This window comes from Phalangium opilio, unplaced genomic scaffold (assembly GCF_054372755.1).
Source record: "Phalangium opilio isolate 3A_F unplaced genomic scaffold, DU_Popi_V2 ptg000082l_1, whole genome shotgun sequence".
Classification (NCBI taxonomy): Eukaryota; Metazoa; Arthropoda; class Arachnida; order Opiliones; family Phalangiidae; genus Phalangium; species Phalangium opilio.
Window position 1 is genome coordinate 528527 of NW_028324189.1, and position 26185 is coordinate 554711.

The 26185-nt window shown below is 36.3% G+C and overlaps 1 protein-coding gene and 1 long non-coding RNA gene across 3 annotated transcripts in view; one reads left to right on the plus strand and one right to left on the minus strand.

The window, feature by feature from the left end:
- Nucleotides 1-26185, plus strand: part of LOC149650684 (uncharacterized) — a 163471-nt gene that overhangs the window by 58052 nt on the left and 79234 nt on the right. The window lies entirely within an intron of this gene.
- Nucleotides 3815-7897, minus strand: LOC149650688 (uncharacterized). Its single transcript, XR_016370846.1, has 2 exons — nt 6847-7897; nt 3815-4368 (listed from the first exon to the last, which is right to left on the minus strand). It is a non-coding gene; the product is annotated as an uncharacterized LOC149650688 (long non-coding RNA).

Below are 26185 nucleotides of genomic sequence, written 5' to 3' on the forward strand. Positions count from 1 at the left end.
ATTTTTTATCCAATCTATCGCAAAGAGAGAAGGGGTTATATAAAAGGGGCAGCGAATGGATATCGTCCTTTTTAGGGTCTAAAGTTGTTGAAGAGCGTTTTAGCGTAGACAAAGGAAAGCTCTTCTTTTTCCGACTCGCTTCGCTTCAAAGAAAGGTCGAAATTCGAAAATTCGACGCTGGAAAGCAAAAGGAGATGAAGAAGAAAAAAGAAAGTTTTCTTTTCAAAAAGAACCGGCCGTTCGCGCCAGGGAAAATAGGGAAGCGAATTGCGCCACGTCGACAAAGTCGTTGCCACCACCCCCTTAAAAGTTCTTCTCAGAAAACTCAAGTGGTTTCCCCTTAAGGGATTCTTTCACATCGTATCCTCGATGCTGCTGTGCAGTGTAGACCGTTTCCAACCTCTTCCCAACCCATTCCCATCCTCTCTTTTCCATATTTTCTCCCGGATTTATTTACTAAATTGCATGATTTAAAACGGTTGAGGAAACTTTACTCCATTTTTCCGAGAAAAGGAAAATATTTACCTGTTATGATTGGGATTGCTATAGTTGGCCTGTGAACGCCCTGAAGCCTTTGAATCTCTCAAATTTAAAGACATATTTATAACACTGATGCCATACGTGAAAGTTTAATTAATATAAAAATAATTAGAATAAGATAATACAATCTATATAGGAAAACGTTGTTTAAATTAAGGGCATGATTCTCTAAATTATCTCGAGGTATAAACCCCTGACTCTTTTCTTAATGAAGTAAGTACGGTATGTACTTTAAAATACTTCTTGAAATTATCAGAGTGGATAATTTGGAGAGCCCTAGAAGTTTATCTCCGATCTAGGAATCCACGAAACTACAAATAGCTAAAAAGCTTTGAGTCAGGCAGTATATAGGCATCTCGTTTATACAACCAAATCTAAGCGTATACACGAGTTGGTTTGGTAGTTTCGACGAATTCTTACTTAGCATTTTCCTAGAAAACGAAGTTCCTCATCCGCGTAAATTTAAACACCTTTTTCTTCCTCCTCTCTTCACGTGCAAACCAGATTCCTTTCAAACTACACTACACTACACTCCCCCGCGTAAAGACCATGTGGTAATGATAAAATGCAACGAAATTCTGTTGAAACAAAGGCTTAGTGATACACTATTATTAAACCAAATACCTAAACCTGACGTCAGAGCTATTTTGAACGAAAAGTAACTTTACCTCCATCAAACGCTTTAAGTTTTAACCTTTGACCTAGCCACTTTGTTTGAATATTACAAAGTCACACGCACGCCATGGAAGTAATTCCGGGGCGCAAAATAAGACACCGTAAAAAAGCCCAAGATTACCCCACTCTGAAATAGGAAATAGGATGTAGAGTGTGACTATGTGAGGGTTAGTACCGGAGGGGAGGGGGAGAGAAGGATGGGGTAGTGTTAGCTAGGTTAGCTCATGCAGTATCACCCCCAGCAGGAATGAGGCTATAACCGAAGCTTGCTATTCAAGAACCATTAAAAATGCATGGGTGCCGCGAGAGAGAGAGAAGATGCTCCTTCTTCTTCTTTTTCTTCCTCCTTCAAGGATCCTACCTTTTAATGGCGCTGTTTTCCATCCTTAAGCCTTGGCTCTCCTATCTCCATCGATTCCAACGTACTTTTCACCCTTAAAGGGACGCGTAAACGCTCGAAGTATTATTACAGTCATTAAAATTAATAAATTATTTTTTTAAACTGTAATATAAACAACTGAACTCCATGACCAATCGAAGAAAATTTTTAATATTTCATGTGGTTTTAAATAAATCTCGTGATGCTAAAATATCATCACGTGATGGTCATTCTAAGCTTGATAAATAAATGAGACTTTTTCTCTGATTACTTATGGAGATATATCTCAAGTTGGGTAAATTTTTTTGGGTATACATTTTGTCTTACTTAAGTGTCCCATTAAAACCATGAACGGTTGAAACGCGGGCTGCGCGTCTAGCGTTCTCCAGGGTTCCCGAGAGTATTTTAGCCGTTTTGTACTTTCGTATATATATATAAAGAGAGAAATGTTTAATCCAATGTTTGAGCCGGAATAGCGTGGAAGGCGAGACAGGATGTCTTCCTAATGTATGAATTCCTACCGGATATCTCTCTTTCCTCTCTCTATTTCAATTCATCTTCTCGGTACGAACGAACTAAAGATAGAGGAAAACGGTTTGGTAGGAAAGGAGCTGAAAATATAAGACGAGGTAGGTTTTGGGTCGCTTCTTTTTTTGTGACGAATAGCTCTCTTAGATGGTCGTAAAGGCCTAGACAAGACATTAAACTTTGCCCGAAGAGAAGGTGAGAGTTCTCGGAACATATTTTAACCAATTCTCCTAAAACCTAGCGAGGATATGCTTCTTTCGCTCTCTCCGAATGCTCTCTGCAGTGCGCCTTATGAATTCTCTTGTATATCTAAGCTTACTTCGTGTTTGGGGAATTTCAGTTATGTTTTTACTTTCTTGGGGGATTTTATCTCTTAGTGTTTCATTTTTTTCTCTTAGTATAGGGATTCTTTATATTTTCAAAGAATTTTATGTAAAGGGTAATGATCATAGTGATCCTAGTTTTAGTTACGGTGATTGTAGTCTACCCCTTTGTCGTTTGTAATTATAATTACCATCGATCAACAAATATGTGCAATTGGTATACAATATTTTCAAAATCGACGAACAACATCATATCCATTGGAAACGATCCCTTATCTAGTTCGACCAAGCAAAACCAAAACGATTTTAAAGCTGGTAAACCTAATTCTTTCCACGCGCAGTCATCTCAACCGTCCGCACATACTCGCTGTGTTTGAGAATGGGCAGCGCGAAAAAGAGTTTTGGGGCATATACGGTTTTGGTCCTTTCTTTTAATAGTCAGAGCTGGCGTATACGAACTTTTGTTCTATTTTGGATTTCCTCTTTAGCTTTTTTGAATGGCCTCGACTTTTGGCGTCGCGGGGCCCGCGCCCCAATGGCCCCGGAGCGGCGATTCCATCACCATTCTCTGGAGCTTCCAATCGTCTAGATCCCTCTACTTCTCCGTCCTTCACCCCTTGGTCTCTAGAATGGGTATCCTGTCTCCCTTTTATTCTCCATCTCCACTTCTGCATCGCCTTTTTTATGCCCAGTTTGAGACTGGCCCGTCGTGCGTGAACGCTTAATCCCCCCATCCACCCAACTTCTTCCCTATGGCATTCGGAATCCTAGTCCTCGCGACGCTGACAACGTTCGGCTTACGAATAACGCTCTTATGGTACGTCCAAAACCAAAATAAGACTACCATATCGTGTCCGAAGACGATCCGAGCTTCTTTAAACAGTGGTCGCAAAGCAACGCGAATAAAGAATCGTTATTCCATGGATAAGTAATCTGGTAGCAAAAAGAAACATTCAATTAAGTCAACCCTGATCATGGTAGTCTGGTTGTAAGTTGTTCCTAAACCTAAGCAGACTGTTGCAGTCAGTTACTTTGAGTATCTCCAACCCTGTGGGTTGGCCCATTTTGTTATTAATTAACTAAAGAGCTTGTTAACGCTCTTGGCATTGAAATAGCTAATAATTTGACTGTAATGTACGCGCCTTTTAAACTAATATGTTGGTTGGAAAATTTATTTATACACCAGTCCATAAGGTCCGACTTAATTCCAGGTTTTCTATCGCTTCCTAAAGAGACTTTACCCTGGTGATAGTCTTACAAGTGCGTAAATATCGAACATGTTGAGCGTTCAGACACTATTACTCTATCATCATAGGAAATAAGCAACAGCTGTATCTAATCGACAATATAGATTTATCCATCTTACGTCCGGTTTACTTAATATTGGCAATGTGTTAAGCCCATTTGCCATTTGCTTTTACTATCAGCTTTTAGTACATTCTCTAGGAAATCAACACACTCATTACCTCAGAACCAAGACAGTGGTGTATGCAAATCGCACCCATATAAAAACAATATTAATAAATAACAACAATGAATCAATATTACCGACTAGGGATGGCTTTAGAATCTTAGTCTCTCTATAAATGAATTCTTCGGTAACGTCTTCAACAATCGAGTCAGTCCTCATTACGAGAGGTCGTGTTTTCTAACAAATTTTCATCGCATTCCAACGCTATTGAGAATTGTACTTTTTCATCGAATAACAGTAGGGGTTCTAGACAGGGTCACAACTGAGACATTATTCAAGATACGTCTTGTTTAGCTTTCTTTCTCTTCCATTCCAAAGTCATCGCGGTATTGGATGAGAGAAAGAGTTGGGATGAAGCGAGCGAGAGAGAGGAGATTTCCACAGTCACAGTATGGCGTAAGCTCGTAGCTCTTCCTTCTTAGTTTTTAGTTTTAGATCTGGGAATGTTGTTTCTGCAGGAGACGGGATTTTTATCCAATGGGAAAAAAGAAATATATATATATATTTCTGCAGAACCCCACAATCGTAGCTGCAGTCTAGTCTCTTTATTTTTTATGTTTCGACGACATCGACTTCGATACGACCATAAAAGAAAAAGGAGAAAAAAATAAAGGTCCTAACCATTAAGTCTCTCGGAGTCTAAAAGGGATGGTCGATGTATGAGAGAACTATTGTCGGTTGGAAGTTAAATGTACCTTACAGCCAAAGAGGATGAAATGGGAGGAAAAAAGAAACAGTCCTGAAGAGTTAGAGCTCAGGGTCTCTTCTTGAAATACATTTCTCATTTCGAAACCTATTCGAAATGAGAAAGATTGTAGCGAAGCCTGATTTTTTTTTTATAAATGAATTATCATCATTAATGGTATAAAAGGATACGTTACATACACGCGAATGTCTTGTGAGTTAATCAAAAGGTACTGATTGGCTACTGTGTGGGGTGGGGCGTATTAATCTCGTTTACCAGGAATACATATTTTTATTCTACTTGCAATATTTCATAGACCAGTTTCCTAACCTTTTTGTTTGAATTAAAGGGGATTACGTATAGAAACCGTTATCCATGAAGTCACGCGTAATTCATTTGAACTTAGAAATCACGTGACATTGACGTATCTTGCGCCAAGCGGCCCGACCTATGCTCGTCGAACACCACCAGAGTTACCCGAAACATCAGAATCAATATGCAAAGGCTTAACATTAGGAAACTTCATCTTTTCTTAAAAGTTTTAGAACATTAGCTTTCAATAATCAATTACGAGATACTTGTTTAAAAGTTGTTACTGATAGACAAAATGAACTGTATTTTTCCATGATTTAATTTGGCAATTTTGATCTTGGATTTTCGTATCGACCACTACTGCAGTCCGGCATCTTAAGTCCCTGAACCAAGCAGACCCAAGTAGCTGGAGGCAAAGTCGTTTTGTCTTACTGTCAAGCCTTTAGAGTCTTTGTTTAAAAAAAAAAGTAATCGACTTAACGCTGTCATTTCCAACATAAACCCGAGGCCTAACACGAAGAAGAAAAAGAGATCTAGTGTTCTGGTATTTTCCAAGAAATGACCTCGAGTTGGACTGTAGGGAAAGGAAAAAAAGATGATCCCGTAGATTTAAGTCGATATATAAGGGTGGGAGGAGGGGCGCTGGCGCACGGAAGTTGTGCTGGAAGACTTTTCAGCGAAATAAAACTTCTTCATCAAAAAGGGAACAAAAATAGAAATTCAACCGAGAGAAACGGAGCGGGGAGGAGAGGAGAGCGGGTAAAAGTTTGGTGTAAAGTTTTCCAAATGGGTCTAAAGGGGTTTTAGCTAAATATATTACGTTTCTCGGGTTTTATACCATATACTGACTGGATAGGAAGATCCTATACGCTGGATTGTACGCTAAGAGTTGCTCTATCTCCTTTGGGGGCATATGGATAAAGCCAGAAATGAGGCAGAAGCATTTTCCAAAGCTTCACCGTACTACTCCCTCCTATCTTTTGTTTGTTATCCCGTTGTGTTGTAGCATTCCCCGCCTTGCTACATTATAGCTAATAACATATATACTATCAGAAATTCGTAACTTAAGGTAACATAGTTCAAAGTTTCTGCTATAGTGGCTAATTTTTATATAGATCTTAATTTTGACACAAATATTGCCACGTTCTCTCTGCAAGTTTACAATACATACCTTTTAAAGGCATGTACAATGCGTTATGAAGTGGCGCTTGTCACGTGACAGTTTCTAAAGAACTTTAGCCGTATTTAGTTTTATACCAAAAAATCTTAATACTTCTTCTTTTTAAAAAGACCCGTCTTCTGGATCACAAATATTTTTGGCGCATAGTATAATAAATAACCATATTCCTGATCCCTTTCCCCATCAAAAACTTTCATGAAAAAAAAAAAGGAAATAAGCAATATTGTTAGCGTTCTTAAACATCCAAAAACCTTGATCCGTCTTGGGAGTAGCGTGTCTTAAAATTGCATAGCGTACTATGATCGCAATTTCCCCCACGATGTATAAAAAGAATTTGTGAAATGTACTAAAAGGAAATTGCTGCTAAATTAATAGGAGCATTCCATTTCAAGAAGAAAAAAAGGAAAATACACGTGCACGAGCCCGAAAATCTTCTTATAAAAGGGAAGAAATTCTTTCTCGTCGCCCTCATTTTCCTGGAATAGTTTTGACATAAAAAAGACGAACTCTAGTTTAATAATGCAAAGTACCCTTCGGCCTTAAGGCTCGTTGTAGGCAGATCCCTTTTGAATCGCCGTGTCAAACTAAAATCGAGAAATAAGACGGCCGGAGAGAGAGAGAGAGAGAGAAAAAATCTTCCTTAGAGTTATTCCGCCGCATATGTTTGGCAGTTCTCTGTCAGCTAAGAGTATGGACTAACTAACTAAAGGATTTGGGAAGACTGTTTTAGAAAGTGAAACTCAAATTACTGACCGAATAGTAGAATTTGCGGGTAGAGAAATTTCCAAATCGGTATCTTCGAATATAAACTGGATTTTGGTTTAAAATAGGCGCTCAATAATTACACAGTGACGTCTCTTGGTACCTCCTTGGTTAGTTACATTAAAACTAGCAGCGAAACGTCCTGGAAATATATAAAAAAAGAGAAGATTCTTGGCCCATCTTACCGTAGCGTTTCCAGTGCAACGTACTATCTCAAGACGGGACGTCTTCGTCGACTCGCCTCCAGTCTTCTTGGTCCTAAGATCTTAGTCACCTATCACCCCCTGCCTTTAAGAAATGAGCCTTTCCCTTTTCTATTTTGCGCTTTATTATGGCTGACGATTTTTCTTTTTTGTGTCTCCGCTATGAGCTTCTTGCCCTGCCTTCTTCTTCTTCTTCTTCTTCCAGATTACGTAACGTAAAGTAAGAAACAAAAGCCAGAAAAAAGAAATGGTTCTTTTTAGGACTGTTATTAAAAGTTTCTCCGCCGTCCCGTAAGCTCCTTCAGCTTCGAGCTCGAGACACTATGTTCGATATTAGCTACTGTCTTCGTTAGGCATTTTGCCAGTCTAGACTCGAGACTGAAGGGGTTGATGGTCTCTATTTGTTTTGCAATTCTTTTTTGCTCTGTGTAATTGTTCTTGGTTTAAAACGTCATAGTATCACGAAGGGTCTTTTGCACGTTTCCTTAAGGTATCGACAGTGATTGTCGAATATCGTTTTATCACTCTCCACGAGCTACAAGTAAGCTCGTGGCAACTGCACGAACAGTTTGCTTAAGATGTTATATTCACGTGGTTAAAATTCACGCCCCATTTCACAGTATTTCTACTCTACCTTCTCGCCGTCGTTTCGAAAAAACACCTTTTTTTCTTCTCTTCCCTGGACGGTACACTTTGCACTTTATACGTATCCGAATATACATTACGCGAACGAACTTTCTTCCGAAAAGTATTCTACTATATGTGCAAAAAAGGAGAAAAAGAGATAAAAAACTAGTGTAGAAAACTACCACCGTAAAGGCTTTTTAGGGTTTCCTCTTCTTTTTTAACTCAAACCACCGTTTTATACGTTTTTTTTTTTCGCTTTCCTTCTTGCTACATCCTAAAAACCCCGTTCTTATATCGAAAGAAAACTATACTCCTTTTTTCTTTTTTTCTGCTCGACACTTGGAATTTGGAGAAATCAATCGCGGACTGTTTAAACTCTTCATCAGCAATTGGGGAGACAAGTAGGCGGGTGAAAAAGAATTGTCGTGACACGTACAGTATCGCTTCATTTTATCACAAAGTGTTGTTTCATGAGTAGTGTATAGTTATGTAAACATAACTGGAGATGTATTGTTTATTTTATCATCATCGACGGGTTACCAAAGTTAAATAGAACTTCAAAACTCTAGTACTCCACGGATAAGTATGATATTGATTGTCTTCTTTGTCCGTGGTAACTCTCGGGTTGGTTATTCCAATCTCGAAGACCCCCAGTGTAAAAAAAGTGGAGTGGAAGATCTTGGGACAGCTAAACTTTACACGGTCCTTGTGTAAACTCATCAAGAGAAGCGTAATAGGCCAAGTAGAAGAGCTATACAGCGCCTCTTCTTCTCCTATATATGGTTTGGTTTTCTTTTGGGATTCTCCAGATTTTCTTCTGGCACGAACATTCTCCTAAAAGCGATTCCTTGTTTAGCCTCGATCCTCCCTGTTTCACCTTTTACTAATTAGGCGCTACCAACTCGCTCAGTCGGAGGCAAACGCCACCATTTCTTTGCTAGCTAAGCCTTGTCTCGAACACTATCCGCGACTTTACTTTGTGCACGACGGGTTTACCTAGTTCGTGTCTCGCCAAACTAAGGACTTTGTCGGAAAGAGGCCGAGACTTACCGTCCCACTTCCTTTTAGGTTTGAAATCTGGCGCTGTTTTCCGTGAACATGACAACGATTGGATTTTTGTCCTCTTTTGAGGTGATTTTCTTGTTTTTTTTTTTCCTTTCCCGTATAGTAGTACCCCGTAACCCCCTCTGTTCTCTTTTCTTCTTTTGTGGTGATATCGCGCGGCGCTGTTGTTTCAACGATGCTTTGTCCGCTTGATTGTCGAAACCGACTAATCGGTTCGCCCTCTACCCAATTGCCATTCCACTCCACTTGTATCATCTAATCTGAGTAAAACGGATTCCCCTTTTTTTCTCTTCTCCGACCTAATTGGCATTGTTTTCATATGAGAATCGAATGTTTTAAATTGACTTCTAAGGACGTTTACCCTTGTTGTTAATTGCGTAATTAATTATCTCCTAATAATTAGCATAATTATACCTGTAAAATTAAATAGGTAACTGGGGATTTTTAAATTTTTATTTGAAGGGTGTTCCACAAAGGGTAATTATAGAACAAGTGCATTGGGATGTTTACAAGTTATGATTGAAGAGTTTTACGGATTATCCCTTAAATTCAATTGTCATTGTATTGTTTTTTAATTTCTTAATTAATAAGAACAAATGTGATAGAACAATTTTACTCAAAATGGCCCACTGTACTTCGAACATTCTCTATGTATTTCTTAATTCTTGTGAAATTTGAAACGTATAATATTAGGCCTTGTAAATGTTTGTTCAAAAATTCATTGCACCATGAGAGAAGGAACTATTTCTTCTTTGTTTTAGTTTAAGTGAAATTGAATTTTAATTTACACTCGAAGTGTTTAAGTTAAGTTAATCCTTTTAATAAAAAATAAATTCTCCCAAAATTAAATTCTAGAGAAATATTTTGGAATCCTATTCGAGAAAAAGAATTAGTTTTCAACACAAAAAAATACGTCAAATGGTCGGCTTATTCATTGAAGCTTTTGTAAAGTTAAGCTTCTGGAGCCGCAATGTTTAATTACGGTTTCCCGACTGTTATAATATTCATCATAAATCATAGGCAGTTTTAATCTCTCTCCGAGTTTAATTAAATTTTCAAAATTCTCTGTCGCTCTTTCACTGTCGGTTCCCGGAATCTAATTTCATTGGCGCTTAATACTATGTGTCTACCTAACAGAACTTCCTTCGTATTGTATACCTTATATTACCTCCAGTTTAATTTTTTTTAATTTAATTTTCAATTCCATGATAATAATTTAAAATCCTCCGTGGACGAACTTGGACTATTCAACTTTGCGCGGCGTTCTTTGTTAGAAGTATGTTACGGAAAGTGTTGTCTTGACTTACTGACTGATAAACAAAGCCCAGTCCAAACAACGTTACCTATGAGGATGAAACTTTGCAAGGACATAAGTCTTAAGTAGTGGGAACACACAAAAAAGTCCTTGTACTTTTCAAACCGAGACATTCAGTAAGATACTTCGTGCAATGTACTTCTGCTTAAATGTATATCGATTACGAAATACATGAGAGAATAGCGAAAGACTTCCCGCTTTCTTAATTAAAAACTCTTCCATTGTTTATCGCAGTGCAGGTTCTTTTTTGGTTCTTTTCTTCCCACACTCCCTCGCGTAATCTTTATTTTTTTTTTGGTTCTTTCTTTCTTTCTTAAAGCTAACTTTACTTAGGCAATTCATCGCTAGTCTTTTAAGCTCTTAGACGTACGCAAAAGTAGCTATGTCTAAGTATTCTTTGATTAAGAATTAAGGAAATTAAGATTAGTCAGCTGAATTGTTTCATGTTGTGTTACGAGCTTACGACTCTCTAGAATTTTATGTGAAAGGAATTTACGAAAGGAAACCTTTATGAATAATCCTGGAAAGATTGCTTATGACGCGACACTTTTGACAAGGATTATATTTCGAGGACAACATTATTAAAGTTCAAGGAAATAATTTTGACTACTTCTCTCGATTTTTTTTTAACTTAGGCACATGTAAATAGTGCCTAAATCGATCATTTTTAAATCTTAGTATTAAAAAACTATCTTGTTATCCTTAAAATAAAAATAAAAACATGGTAGCTAAAGAAGAGGATGTTACTGTAGTCTAAAGACGAAAAAAAGGGCAACTACTGGTCGATAAGAGACTCGCATTTTAAAAGCGGAAGAAACACAACATCTGCAATACAAGAATATAAATAAGAAAAAAATAAACCTTGTCTGGTGCATGCACGCCGTATGTTTTTTTTTATCAACCTGAGTTGATACTGGAACGTAAACTACCTAACGTTCTTTTACGTTTAAATTTAAATGGAACTGGGTAGTAGGTACACCTATGATAGTGGTGGTATGGGGCGCCAAACCGGACAAAATTCGTACACTTTACTGATATATATCAGTCGAACTCTGATATATATTAGTCGAAAAGTGATATATATTATTCGAAAAGTGATATATATTAGTCGAAAAGTGATATATATTAGTCGAAAAGTGATATATATTAGTCGAAAAGTGATTAGTCGAAAAGTGATATATATATTAGTCGAAAAGTGATATATATTAGTCGAAATCTGTTATATATTAGTCGAAATCTGATATATATTAGTCGAAATCTGATCTAAATTAGTCGAAATCCGATATATATATTAGTCGAAATCTGATATATATTAGTCGAAATCTGATATATTAGTCGAAATCCGATATATATTAGTCGAAATCTGATATATATTAGTCGAAATCTGATATATATTAGTCGAAATCTGATATATATTAGTCGAAATCTGATATATATTAGTCGAAATCTTATATATATTAGTCGAAATCTTATATATATTAGTCGAAATCTTATATATATTAGTCGAAATCTTTTATATATTAGTTGAAATCTGATATATATTAGTTGAAATCTGATATATATTAGTCGAAATCTGATATATATTAGTCGAAATCTGATATATATTAGTCGAAATCTGATATATATTAGTCGAAATCTGATATATATTAGTCGATATCTGATATATATATTAGTCGAAATCTGATATATATTATAGTTGTGAAGAAAGCATGAAACTTTGCATAGTGATAAATAAGGGTATTTCTACTTAATTTTGATTAGAGCTCACCTCTAACTCATCTGTGACATTTGTGACAAGCTTTTAAAAGTCCCCTAACGACATATATATTTGAATTCTGAAATTTATGAAGTTCCCTAAACTTCGTTGCAGAGCGAAAGGCGTCCAGCTCCAGCCGGGACTCGCTAACGAAAACATACGCAATTTATGCAGTCTTAAAGGATATTATATGTTTTTAAAACAATGGAACTGTTTAAAATATAAAGAACGTACACAATTTTGGTTTTAACACTTAAAAGAGACAACGATAAATGCAATTTAAGAAGCGCTATTTGAATATTTTTCTTTTTAATTTATTGTGTTCTTAAAATTATTTTACACACCCGTCAAGTTTTCAAAGTGCGTTGCAAGGTAAATTTGCTTTGACACATTTGAATTTACCATGTCAACCTTTTAGGCACCCACATTTAACTATTTCCCGACAAGCTTCTGTCGCTGGTGGCATTGTCAACCATTTTGGTTGCCATTCTACCGTACTATGAGGTTGTGCCAGTTTGGTCCGGCTGCTTTACCAATGTTCGCCCCCAAATGTGTCACCCTCGAAACATGTGTTGTAACAACGCGTCTTCAGTAGGTGGTATGTTTTCAATGTCACAATGCTTTGCGTGAATAAAGATTTTTTTCTTGGTTGACTACATCGTCAGAACTACAAAGATCATACATAATTTCAAATCTCTCTATAGTTGGTAGAAATTCTTTAACGACTGTTTTAGAAGGACTTCTAAATTTGGTTTGTAAAGCATCGAATGCTTTGCAAGTTGACCATGCGGTTTTCTCTCCTTTTGCGTTAAAATGTGAGGTGGTATGAGAGAGAGGATGACTGGCACCGCGTAGTTACAACACACGCTTAGAGTGACATTTGGGGGCGGAAATTGGTAAAACAGCCGTATTTATCGGACGCGTCTAACTTCGGAATGACCAAACTGGTACAACCTGATAGTACCATAGAATGGCACCCAATATGGCTGACAATGCCGCAAGCGGCAGAAACTTGTCGCGAAATGGTTAAAAGTGGGTGTCTTAAAGGTTTACATGGCAAATGCAATGTGTCAAAGCAAATTTACCTTGCACCGCACTTCGAAAATGTGCCGGGTGTGAAAAATAATTTGAAGAACACAATAAATTAAAAAGAAATATATTCAAATAGCGCTACTTAAATTGCATTGAACTTTGTCTCTTTTAAGTGTTAAAACTAAAATTGTGTGCGTTCTCTATATTTAAATAATTCCATTGCTTTAAAAAAATATTATATCCTTTAAGACTGCATAAATTGCGTATGTTTTCGCTTTACAGACGGCCCCCATGGAAATGCCCTTAGCGAGTCCCGGCTGGACCAAAGAAAATATAGAACTATCGTACCCTAGAATGGAAGTCTAGGATATTTTTAACGGGCGCTCGTGTGACTATGCGCTTCCCTACTTGAGAGGGGGAAGAAACCTTAATCTGGGGGAGGTAGACATTTGACGAAACAGGAAGTCTGAAATCTCAAGTTTAGTTCAGATCCACAATTTAGGAAACCCAAATTTTATAGAATCAAATAGAACTGGCGTCTGGCGCTAGCGTTTTCGTTTTGATCTAAAAATCTTCCCTCGGGCCTCGGTGCTTGAATATTGTTTAATTTTTAAAGGTACGGTTTTATAAAATATTTTCAAACAATATTGACCTAATAGTTAATGAAATTTGAGTTTAAGTCTCCTTCTTTTTTTGAAAATAGTAAAGTAAAATAAGCAAGTTATCAAAACGGGAAAATATAAGAGTTGCAAAAACTGTGAAAGGAAAAATAGGAAAATAAAAGGCGTGTTTTTTATTCCTTTTCCTTAAAAAAATGCGATCGAAAGTGCGAGAGATTGTTGAAAATTGTAAATAATAAGGGTCTTACGCCAGAAAACATAAACAAAAACCACTATGTTTGTGAATTGTGATCCATGTTTTCAACAATGCACGGGTTTAGAGCAGCCAGTGGTGCTAGGACTTTTAAAAATGTCTGACCACAAAATCCAGTTTGGAGGGTAAAATGAACTATTTGGCTGAACTGAACTAGTCTGAATCCAAGAGCGAGAGGTTTTCAGACAAGCGTTCCTCCCCCCTTTCTTCCCCTTCTCTCTTCTAGGTAATCGCATAGTACCACGCTCGCGGCGATCTTTTCCACCCCATGGCTGCCGTATTTCCCATTGCAACGAAGTTTAGGGAGCTTCATAAATTTCAGAATTCAAATATATATGTCGTTAGGGGACTTTTGAAAGCTTGTCACAAATGTGACAGGTGAGCTAGAGGTTGGCTCTAATCTTGAAATGCCTTTATTTATCACTGTGCAATGTTTCATGCTTTCTTCACAAAGTGCATGATTTTTGCTAATTCTAGAGACTATAATATATATTAGATTTCGACTAATATATATCAGATTTCGACTAATATATATCTGATTTCGACTAATATATATCAGATTTCGACTAATATATATCGGATTTCGACTAATATATATCGGATTTCGACTAATATATATAATATTTCGACTAATATATATAAGATTTCGACTAATATATATCAGATTTCGACTAATATATATCAGATTTCGACTAATATATATCAGATTTCGACTAATATATATCAGATTTCGACTAATATATATCAGATTTCGACTAATATATATCAGATTTCGACTAATATATATCAGATTTCGACTAATATATACCAGTTATTTGGACGAATTTTGTCCTGTTTGGCGCCCCATATGGTGGAATCTAAAGTTGAAAAACATGTATATCGACAACAGGATGAGCAGTAGGCAGGGCAGATGTCTGTTACACACTCTCGCTTCATTTGGTTGCGGAGCGGCTGGGTGAGCGACCATGCGAGATGTTTCTCTATATACAAAGGCAGCCCGTTGCTTCCTATTTGCATGATCAATAGAATTCGAAGCTCCGAATCCTTTCCTTTCCTTTTCCACGCTCTAAGATTCCTGGGAAAACTAGATCCGTTGACAGAAACTTATTTCTTTTTACATTTTCTATTTTGCCATAAAAATATATATATTGATGTCTGAACCTCCGGCTGGCAGGCTGTATCTTATAGTGTTTTCACGCATCTTGCGGTGACAGTTCCATAATTTTTGGTCAAATTATCTTAATTTTAGGCTTAATAGTTTCCTCTTAACTCTAATTAGAAGTTACTATAGCTGTATATAAGGTGAACTGAAAATAAACTGAAATGGGTAGTTCACTTACAAACACACTGATAAAATTCGATTTTCATAATTTTGGGATTTTTTTATGATTTACACAGAGATTTATGCGTTAATTTGAAGATTTTTCATGAATTACACTGATTTCGTATTTATTTTGAAGATATTTCATGATTTACACTGTGATTTCGTATTAAGTTTGATGATTTACAATGCCTTGGATAATATAAGTTAAAGAAAATGGTGGAAAAGTTACGTGATGTGTCGTGAACTTCTTGTTTGTTTTCGTTGCCGCGTCATATACCAAAGTTAAAGAAAAAAGGAAACCCCAGAATTTCGGGATTTTAAAGACAGATTTGACTGATATTTTTTTTCTTCCCCGGAAGGAAACTGGACCTATTTCTTGTTTACCTCTATCGACTTTCTTACCTACCTGCTTGGTGATTTATTCGAGGGATAACTTCTATACATATTTCTGTCTTTTGGGAACTTGGCCTTCTCTTTTTTTTCCTTTTAAAGGAAAAATTGGCAGAAAAACTTTTTCCGTTTTGGAATATTTCTTCTTCAACTTTTATTTTCGGATCTTTTTTATATTAGGAATTCAAAGTTATACGTTATCATATACCGTAGTTTCGGTATCGAACCATACAGATCTTTTTTTTTCAAATTTGTTTTGCAGATATATTTGAAAGTATACGTGTTTGAGATTTGGTTTTTCAGTACGTCCAAAAGTTAGGAACTAGTAAAAACCAAAGTTGCTTTGAGCGTACTGAAAACATTTTGCATAACTGTAGGCCTTAGTACTTCATTTTATATTTAATTATGAAAAAAAAATAGTACCATGCATGGTCTGTATCTCATTTAATCCAATACCGCAAATTCTTCATATTTATGGTGAATCATTTCAATATTGAAGGTGCTATCAAAAGTTTATAGATAGATACAAAAGGTATTCTTGGTTTAAGCTTGCTCATGCCGTGTAATACGAGAAACCCCTTTTACCTCGCTGAATAGTGTCGACCCCCTCTACGTATGATTACCTTCACGACTTTAGCTCAAGAAACATGCGTGATGGGCTCAATATAGTAGCCGATGTTAGCTCTAGTACCAAGAATTAACGTTTGAAGCGCCATCATAGAGTACTACTTTCATTAACTTTAACATAAAAAAAGCTCTTCTCTGATTGGTTGATTCGTGTACGAGTTGAGAGGCGTTTTTTATGCCAAAGTCTGGGAACTGCGAACGAACGAAGCATACACTTTTTGCTTTTATCTATAAAATTTTGGTGATATGTTATGTTCCAGGCTAAAATATTCAGAAAGCCCATAAGCCCTGGTAGCCTATAGGTCTTGTTGACATTCAACCCTGGCTGGCTCGAGAATTTTCAGAAAAATCTCTCGTAGTAGCTTAGTGTTTCTATTTTGAACCATAGCCGCCACCACCAGTGTGGACCGTAGCAAGATTCTGAAATATTTAGGAGATCTTCTTTCGCAGTCAAAATAAAAGGGCTACATATTCATCTCTCGTCCTCGTGTCTCTTCTCGCTCGCTCGCTATTTACTCGTATGAATACGGAATTTTTCAATATGACTTTGGTGATGTATTTCCTTCGATTTCTTCGCGACATTCCCATTAAAGTTTTGTGTATGCTATTGAATACCCAAAGATATTCGAAAATGCCAAAGAGATTTCTAGGAGCTACGTTTTTCGAAATTGAAATTCTTTCATAGAATAGGATGGATACTATTTACACGTTTGATCTATATGTTTTGTAAGAATAATTTCTAAAGTAAAACCATGTTTCAAATATGTTTTAAATTTCAATTCGTTTATAGTCGGTTGCCAATGGTGATATCTATTAATTTTTTTCAAGTTGCGAAAGAAAAATGGATCGTGTTTTTCAAATTAGGCTTAGTTATTTTGGAATTTGAACTTAGCGCGTTATCAACTAGAAAATATTAGAAAAGGAACAACGTGGAGCTGTTAACACTTAACACAATTTACTTTTTAATATTTTTCAATAAAAAATATCGTTACTACACCTTTCGAAACTTCATTAAAAGAGAGCTAGGTTTCTGAACTCAAAAAAGGTAACGCGTCAAAACAGCCATAGTTTGATCATAAATTTGAAACTACCGGTATCTGGATACCGTTTACCAATACCGAAAGAAGGTACACACCGTAAGAATCAAAGCAACAAGCCCAAAATTTTCCCAGATATACAGCTTTGCTTTTAGCTTTTCGTGTATTGTTTTAACGGCTAAAATCGTAAAGATTTTATTGGACTATCGCCTTATAGCTATTTTATCGCTAGCAACTGTCCGTTTCAGGTACAGTATTCTGCGAAAGGTAAATGGGCTTCTGCTTCGAAAAGTATACGTATACCTAAGGCTGAAGATTAATGTATATTCAGCATGAAACGGATAGCGCGAGTAAAAAGCACGAGCTTGGAAATGTACCCTTTTCCATGTAGCTCCTCAAGCAGTACCTAGAAAAGATGAAGATTAAAGAAAAGTTATCAAATCAATCCTTTTTGCTGTAAATAGTGCAATATCTTCAAACTAAATCCAAAATCACAATGTAAATCGTGAAATATCTTCAAACTAAATCCAAAATCACAATGTAAATCGTGAAATATCTTCCAACTAAATCCGAAATCGCGTGTAAATCACAAAAAACCCTCAAAATCCCTGGCAAAATTATGAAAATGGATTTTTATCAGTTTGTTTGCTAGGAAATTTCCCCAATTCGTTTTATTTTTAGTTGCACTTAAATACAAAAAGTAACTTCAGTAACTTCTAGTTAATACATTTACGTTAGAGTTAAGAGTGAAACGGCGAGTAAGTAGCTGGGGATCTTTATTTATTCTGGGAAGTCGCCGTAGAGAGGGAGCTAATAGAGCATATAGGCGAGTAGAAATTGGTCATTTGCTTACTTTAATCCATTTAGAGATAGGCTTTCCCTGGCAGCTTCGTTAAATATCAAACTCTACGTATAGAGTAACCCTCGTTTTACCTCTAAATCTAAATTATATTTGCTAGCCTAAATATAAAACTTTATTAACCCCTCATACCTTTGGTGTATTACCACCATCAGTGTAACGATAGAAGTCAGGGTTAAAAGGGTCAGAGTTCAAAACTAAGGAAAGAACACTTTCGCGTCGATACCTCATTGAAATACCTGTACGCGTTGATGTACCTACATTATTTGAAGATAATTAATAATTAAAAACCCTAGAAAAGGTAAATTAATTATTTCCTAGTTCATTAGAGTTATGTAGTTATCAGAGGCAAGATGAAATTTTAATAAAACAAGTTCTCTCATTTAATTATATAGAAATGTATCATTACCAGACCCCAGGGGTATTAAGATAAAATTATTCGATGAATGAGGAAAATAATTTTATATTTATGTATTTGAAGTATCCCTTTAAAGGGAGGGCAAAATGAAAAATCAAGCAATTTTTTATCGAGTCTTCTACTAATTATAAGACCTAAGACTTATCTGCATAGGGAAATATCTCCGAATTATTTTAAAATTGAAATTAATTCTAGATTTAATAGATAATTTGAAACTTGCACCTCCGACCAATCCGTAACGCCCTACCTTCTTATTAACAAAATTCCCGTCTTTCAAGTCTGATGATTAGAAGGAACGTGAAATTGGTTTTAAACTCTCGAGATTGAATAATTTTACGTGAAAATTACGCGCGCGCGATTTGATAAACTGTTTAGTGGAATATTGCTAAGTGTATATAGCTATATAGTATTTGATCAAGTTTTAGAATTTATCTAAATTATATCAACCTGCGGAACAGTTTCCCTAATTATTTGAGTTCTCGAAACTAAAGCAGAAATCGAATTTGTACATTAATTTGAAAATCCTACCACGATTTCTGATAATTCTCAAACTATAAACGAAGCCCAGTTCTCACACACGGAAATTATATTCCAATCAACCAGCTGCGCTTTAAATCCAATCTTTAGAAGGACGCAACTTGTAGTTAATTTTGTGGACAATAATTTGGAAGAAGTACCTTACAAATGGAAGATGATTAGACAATCGCGTGTTCTACACTAGTTAATGAATGTTTTACGCGATATAACCTAATAGCTACTTCCGAATCTGATTTACCCCGTTCGGGACACATCATCTACTTAGCTATAGCGTTTCAAATACAGCCGAGGACCACCTGGAGCGATGATTTTGCATAAAAGATTGGGTACTGGAGAGTCGCCCGCCGTCGGATTTTTTTTGAAGTCGGCTTCCCGGACAGGCGCAGATTTAAACAAGTTGAAACGCCTTCTCAATGCGACCAGGCTCTAATTGACTTCCTCCCGTCTATACTTGGTAAAGTTCCTCATCTCCCTATTATAATCGTCCAAAATGAAAAGGGTTCCCCGCCGAGACTAGGAAAACCTAAGGAAGATTGCCTTAGCGCCGTAATTCTCTCTCTCCTCTCCTTCAATCGATTCGCCTTAATTTTAAGTTTATTGTTTTTACGAGCCTAAAAGGGGATTGATTACTCTTTTGCCACTCTACGGGTAGCGAACGTCTAAACAATACTCTCAAGGGCATGCGAAAATAATTTTGTCCGTATCGAATCTATTTTTAAACTTGTTACCATGGTTGGAGCTAGACTAGGTTTAATTAAATCCATTGATCATTGTCTTTAGAGACTTATATCCCAAGTTTGGTTTGTTTGTTTTATACGCCAAGTTGTTTTTGTTGTTTTTCGATTTGTTTATTTATTCCCTGATGCGATAATTACAACTAATATTTGCCGAATCGGATAAAATTTTGCGTATAAGAACTCTAGAATAGTTGTATTAAAGTGTCTGTAAAGAGTTCGGCTGGCAGTTGAAATGTTTTTTGTGAAAAAAGTCCTCTTTATTGACGTAACAACAAGAAATTATTATCTCTTCATATTTATAAAATTTGTTCAGTTAATTTTTAATTAATAAATCCATCTCACAAATACAACTGCTATACTTCATTACGTGTAATGATTTTTTTTTACTTTAGTACTGTCAAAAATAGTTACTAAAATCAGAAGAGATGTGAAAAAGTTTGGAACTCTCGACTGAAGTGAAATTAAAAAAAAATCGGGAAAGAATTAAGACTAATGCCTTTACAACATTATATCAGTTATTGTCCGAGAAATTGAATCTCTTCAAATGTAAAATAGTTCCAACTGCAGGCTTGAATTCAAGTCACGTTCTCGTATAGAAGCCCGTGCTAGTTCTAGCTACGACTCTCGTCATATAGTTACGGGCCAAGAAGAAACTCTTGATTGAGTTTGGGGAAAGAATTTAAAGCCTAGAACTTCCCTGATCTTATTTTACCTTAACACTGTGTCGGAACCTTTTTCTAAGACCTCTCATTCAGCGCCAGTCGGGGTTGCGCTAGGGCGGCTATAGGGGACTTAACCAGAAGTAAATGAACCTAAGGCTATTTTGACCAATCAGACAATATCTTGCATGAGGAATCTCGAGGATTAAATTTAATCCTTCACGTGACTTCAATCGGGACTGAAGTGTCTCTTCCAACTTAAAACCTTTTTTTTTATCAAAGAATGATTTGTGAAATTTTCGTAATATCATGAAATATTGGAAGGTATCTAATTTGATATCTTTTGATTCATTTATTTCTGGGTGAACGAATAACGTGACTTTAGGCTTAAGGCCTGGGAAAAAGAGACCCATGCCCGACTTTGTCCTAGTTGGGTGCCAGGCCTTAACAGCGGGAGATGGCACTCACCGGGCCTCGCGTTCTAGCATCCTTCTTATAGGCTACCTTTCGCTCTCGGCATCCTCTACCGTAACGGTTGCGAAAAAAAGGGAGCTAGGTTGAAAATGTAACGAGACATGGGTAAAGCTCTATCGGTGTTTCCATAGAAACATAATCGCCTTTTTTCCCTAGCTCTATCTTCATTTGTTTTACGTGCTCTGAATGCGAAGACAGTTTTTTGGTTATACTTCTGTTTTAGGGTTAAGGAGCTTTATTGTATTTGGAAATTATCGTATATCAGGAACATAAATTCCCTTTTAACACATTGACTTGTTTAAACAATTTTCACCTACCCATGTGGCAATTCAAACGTAACACTTTGTTTGAAGGCAATTGAGATGTTTGTTATCGGTTTATTTCCTGTAAAATATTATTCCTAATTAACAAATATCTCAGTTAAGAGCAATTATCTTAGTTCTTCACATATTGGTGTGATTGCGATTGCAGCCTTTTCACATACAGTAACGCTTTTCCGCATTAAAATGTGAGACTTAACAATCTTCTTTTCTATGAAGGTGCTTTCAAAGTCAGGTATGAAAAGCAATCATTACTTACTTCTGCACGAAAGTCTCTCGCATTGTTTGGTCATGGTTATTGTCTATCCACGTGGGTGTGGTGTAAATATAAAGCTTGTATGAACCCCGCAACCGACCAGCCGGCATTACTCGAAAATATCCTTTCGAAAACCCTTAAAACCCTTTGAAAATAACCTCATTACTTTTAACGTCGCATCTTGTTTTTCCATCCATCCGTTTCTTTTTTCCGTAGCTCGCTAGGCTACATCGGATCTCTTTTCTCTTTTCCCCAAAAAGTAAGCCTAAATCCTTTCCCAAGCTTCGCTCGACGGTACGTTTCCATCGGGAATTCCAAGCCCCTGTGTATCGTGTTTCGACATGCAGCCTCCTAGGAGAGCAAAAAGAAAAAGAAGAAGCGGAGAAAAAAAATCTCTTTTCTTTCGTCTGGAAATTATTCCCCAGTTTTCGATCCAAAATTCGGTTAGAGGAAAAGAAGGCGAAAAAGTAAATGAGGGTGGGGTTTTTTGATTATGCTAAATCAACTCCCACGCCATTCTACCACCCTTTCGTAAATGAAATTGGAAATTTAGAAATGAAATTAGATTTTTTTTCTCCCTTACCCGCTTTTCTTCTGTAGACTCTTGTCTCTCTTAAGGCTGGTTTTCGTCTCTCCGTTGGAGCACTCCATGGCCATGATTTTCTGTATTGATTTAACTTTAGTTTGTTTTACTTTTTTATCTTTTATTGGAGGAGGGTACGTTGCCTATGATTTTGTAGATTTCCTTTCTCTAGAATTAGAGATTTCTTTCATCCTATACTATACTGTTGGTTTTATCGAAAGAAAAGCCTGGGTATTCTAAATCATTTTAATTTAATATCGCTAATGATTTTTTCCTTTGGGTTGGGTTTTTTTTATTGAACCCATTTTTTCCTGGATGTTTCAATATAATAAATTTTGGGGAAGAAAAGAATTTAATTAAAATGTTTTTATCTGGTTTTGTATAGTTGATAAACATGGCATTAAAAAGCAATATCTTAATGCTTTTAATATTGAAAAGATCAGAATAATATTCTAATTATATCCGAAAGAAAAGCATCAAATTTCCAAATATTTATTTAACTCAAAATCACTTTTTTCAAAGATTAAAAATTTAGCGATGTATGTACATTCTCGCTTCAATCGTTGCTTAATTTGACATTGAAATAAGCGACGTATCAAAGTCAATTTCTAAAATGGGTTGAGACATACGAGAAAAAATGACGGGTTATACCAGGCATGGATGAAAGAACCCCTACTTATACGCTTGTGTCTGAAACATTTTCTAGTATATGAAATTCAATCTTTTGATGAGCGAGAGGGTGATGAAGAAGCTTGTTTAAAGAAGGTGATGCGTTTAGTTTCGTTTCGTTCGAGGCGTTTGCGCGTAAAGGCGTGAAAATTGATTTAGGGTCTTTGTTTTGGCGGGTGGGGCTCGAATACGGTTCCTTTTCGGTTAGCCAAGCTAAATAGGAATTCTTCAAAACACGGTCACATCTGTTACTCGGAATTATCGACGCTCGTAACTCTTTTCTCGAAGAAAACTTCTTCACCCCTTTCCTTCAGCCTCCCCCCCATCTCTTGGGTTTTGGTGGATGTATGTTCACTCGTATGGAAAACGACGAATCATTCTCTTTATGCAAAAATGATTTTCACGCAGTTGCTAGCCGGTGTTTCCAACTCTCAGACTAGAGTCCTATTTTCCTACATAGCTCTTTTCAGTTCCTCGTACACAATTTTCGTGGTATATACCCTAGTACATTTTTCTTTTCTATTCGCGTATGGTCTGTTAATATTTGGCCAAAACTACACGTAAAAGGCGCGAATCCCAATGGGGGTTGCAAAGAATAGAGCCGAATTAGAATCGCATTGTTCGAGATAGCGTAGAATGAATGCTTGTTACAATGTTTCATATTGACCCGGAACGAAATTTTTCTAACAGATGCGAAAGAAATTTTGATACATTTTGCGAAGAAATAATTTGAAAATGGGCACCCAATTTTGAAGTTTTCAAAAACAGCCTCTAGCATTTAAAGACTATGTTATTGAAGCTCTTTTCTTTATGTGGAGGGACTAACTGGGAGGAACCAGAATGACGTAGCTGTAAATAAAATGATACATACATTGTATGAGAGCAATTGAATATTGTTTTCTCTCTTCACGAACTTGAGTATTGACATATCACCAAGTAGTTGTTGTTCCTTCCTGGTTTGGTCGAGTACATTGTTGTTAAAATCCCCACAACTCTCATCAACGTACTGTAATTTTTTAATTTGTTTCTAACTAAATATAACAAGGCTTAGTTGTAGTATGAAACCGCTTTCAAAGTTTAAGCAATCAATTATCTTTTCACGCAGCTCTCTGGTAGTCGCTTCTTTTGAAGGTGTAGGAGATCTTCCGATAAAAAATCAGACTGTCGACCCATAAAAGTAAACGCGGACAACAGATGGCTATAGTTTACTATTCTCATGTATATTTTACGGCCCATCTTCGATGCCGACGCTATACTTCTCTGGTGGGGAACTCAAGTATCCAACATAAGCCATTGTAAAATATCAATAACGTGTCTTCTATATGTTTATGCAAAGCGATGTTGCTCGGTATTGTAACGAAAAACGGGAGGTTGCCGACCTATTCTCTGTAGAATTTCCCCGCAAGATGGCGGGCTAGGCTTAACTCGGCCTGTTCCATTGGGAATCAGACTTTTCTTAGACTAGTGAAATTCACTATACATAGCCTGTTTGGCCAGAAATGTGTATGGAATTGAATAATGACTGCATTTTCATAACCACCATGGGTCACGATTCCAATGCATAGTGGGATGGTAGGCAATAGCTAACCAACAGCGCCTTATACGAAGATATAGAGGTTCGGTAACCCGGACATTTTAATTCTATTAACCTTGTTATACTGGTACCCTACTGAATTTCGTAATAAAAAATTATATGGGCAACCTTGGAGAAGGGTTCTTCTTAAAACTCCCACGCGTCTTCTAACTTACCTGACGTTTTGCGAAATCTTTTTATTTTGTGAATACCGTACGGTATATAACTTTTTTTTCTATCTCCAAACGCGCAGCCTAGAGAATTTCCATTCGAGAAGGTAAATTTGAAGTTGGAGGTTTTCACTTTTTTTCTGGCTTATGCTAATACACCTCGTATATAAAAAATTCCTTTACTTAAGTATAAAACGGTTCAGTTTATTCCAAAAAAATACTTTAAATTGACTTGGTTAGGCCTAGATGGGATTTTTTTAACTGATATAATTTTTTAAATGTCATAAGTTTATAAGATATGCTCCATAAGATGACCCTATCTATATTTCGTAATGCTAGAGACTTACTGAGAGCAAGTTCGAGAACGACAAGCGAGAATTGACTACTTACGGTTTTGTAGTGATTGAAAAGTACTTGTCGATTTAATCTAGCACTACAAGATTTCTTAACATTTTCTAACCTGTATGTGGATTGGAAAAATATTTCTTAGTTATATCCAATCAAAGCCACAATTAGAATCGGCTAGAAACTTGTACTGAAATTTTCGCGAATCCCAGAAAGTTTTGAAATTGCATTAGGTTATATATAGGTAACTGAAAGTTTTCTCTCGAACGCCTTTTCAAAAGCTTATTGAATTTAAAAGTTGGGTCCTGTTTTCGAAAATAGCGAAATACAGAAAATTCTCCAAAAATTTTTACTCGTATCCTATTTACATGCAGATCTAGCAACAGAATTTCTCCAGTTATAAAAGACGTGACAATAATTCACTACTACTACTCAACAACTTTATTCCCAGAGGGTATAGTTATACAGCTTTGCAAAGGCCTTTCCTAGTTTCGAATAATTCAAAACTACCAATTTTAATGAACGTCTCTAAATATACTAATATTTTATTGAAAGTTCGTCGTTATTATTTTATTATTCATTTTTAAATAGTATTTTGGCAATATTTTGAGAGAAGCCAGCTTCCAGGGGTAAACGATATAATGTATTTCCTACGAGCCCCTGTAGAAATGTTCGACCGCATAACATTGGTGTATATACATATTTTTAAAATTTTTAATATCGATAATATATTTATTTAAAAATAAAAATAACTTCAACTTTATATACTTCTGCCTTGTAATCTTTACTGGTCGGAATATTTTTCTATTTTTAATATATTGCTGGCGTTTGAAGGTAAATATTTTAAGGTTCGGTCGAAGGGAGATACATCAAAACAGAAGGGTTCCACGCCTGCACGCGTAAGGTTCTAGTCTTAACTGTTTGTTCCCGTATAACACAGACACTCGAGACCTCCTTAAAGCGCCGCTTCTATGTTTACTTTGCTGTTAAGCGGGTGAAACTCTCCCGCAACGTAGATATACTGGTCTATTTTTTGACGCCTGGATTAGGCTAGTTTTTTGCAAAAGTAAAAAGTTTAGTTTTTCTACCGCTAAAGAGTCCTTCATTTCACACTCTAATGAATGTGCGGAAAGTAAGTTGAAGGGCTAATTTTGGTCCTCTGAGAGCGAGCGCTCTTTCTGCCAAATTATGCAGTTATTTTGTCCCTAAAACAGTAAATCTTTAAATAATATTTTTTTATTCGCATTTCTTTAAGCCGTTTTTTGAATTTTTTAATTTCGCGCGCTTTCTTAATTTTCTAAATATTCATTAAGCCTTTGTTGCGTGCGCTTTAACAATTGATGGAGTAATGCCACGTGATTAGTAATTACAGTAGGTCCGAAAACACTCTTAAATAAGATAGACGCGTACCTATAGGGCGATTAGGTTTAGGTAGCACCAAAAATCAATTTCCGTCAAAACTATGCAGTAAATCATGGATA